At 37.0% G+C, this 999-nt stretch overlaps 1 non-coding gene across 1 annotated transcript; it reads left to right on the plus strand.

Moving 5' to 3' along the window:
- The first annotated feature begins 534 nt into the window (after nt 1-534).
- Nucleotides 535-641, plus strand: LOC131244894 (small nucleolar RNA R71). The gene has a single exon (XR_009170665.1). It is a non-coding gene; the product is annotated as a small nucleolar RNA R71 (small nucleolar RNA).
- The last annotated feature ends 358 nt before the right edge of the window (nt 642-999 follow it).

Genomic DNA, 999 nt, shown 5'->3' on the forward strand with positions numbered 1-999 from the left:
TTGATTAAGGAATTCTTGAGGAGTAGCAGTTTGTCCATTCCTTCAACCGAAGTTTGGATGATTTCTTCAAATAGGATTATATGTATTGGAGGTGGGTCCATTAAAAGGTCTTTGCTAATTATTCACGACATTAGGTTGCTCATTCATTACCTCTTAAAACACAAGTATTGTTGGGAAATTTTCAGTTGTGTGAATGTTGCAAGCACAAATACCGCAAATAGTTTCCTTAGCCTTACCTTCTTTAGTTTGATGGCCTCAAATTTCCGTATGAGATTAGCCACTTTAGCATTGATATCATCATCCTCTTTCAAAAGGTATATTCCACCCCTCTCCTTTGATTGAGTGAGCCTAAAAGTGGTGCTTAATTTTAGGGAGGTGTCCCATGATTGTGCATTTTCAGCAAGTCTGTCCAAATAATCCCATACATCATCGACATTTTTGTTCATGAATTCTCCATTGCACATTATCTCGACCAATTGACGCATGGAAGATGTTAGTCTATCATAGAAAGAGTGTGTAATTCACTAAGTTTCAAAATCGTGTTATGGGCATGAACTGATAAGATCCTTGAACTGCTCCCAACATTGGAAGAATGTTTCATCTTCCTTTTGGGCGAAGTTCATGATTGATTTTCTGAGGGTGTTCATTTTATGGTGTTGGAAAATTTTCTTTATGAAATCCCTTGTCATATCATTCCATCTACCAATAGATCGAGGATGTAGCAAATGCAACCATGTCTTAGCTTTCTCCTTTAAAGAGAAGGGAAAGAGTTTCAGCCTAACCATATCACCGGACACGTTAGGAAAATATAAAGTGGCTATTATCTCATCAAACTCTTTCAAGTGTAAATATGGATTTTTATATTTAAGTTGATGGAATTTTGGAAGAAGTTGGATCACCCTTGGCTTGATATCCATGTCTCGTATTTTCTTGAAAAACTATACATGAGGGCATGCTCACCCCAGTCGATTGTAAATAATCTCATAAAGTACGAGGCAG

The sequence above is a fragment of the Magnolia sinica genome, chromosome 4, assembly GCF_029962835.1.
Source record: "Magnolia sinica isolate HGM2019 chromosome 4, MsV1, whole genome shotgun sequence".
Lineage (NCBI taxonomy): Eukaryota > Viridiplantae > Streptophyta > Magnoliopsida > Magnoliales > Magnoliaceae > Magnolia > Magnolia sinica.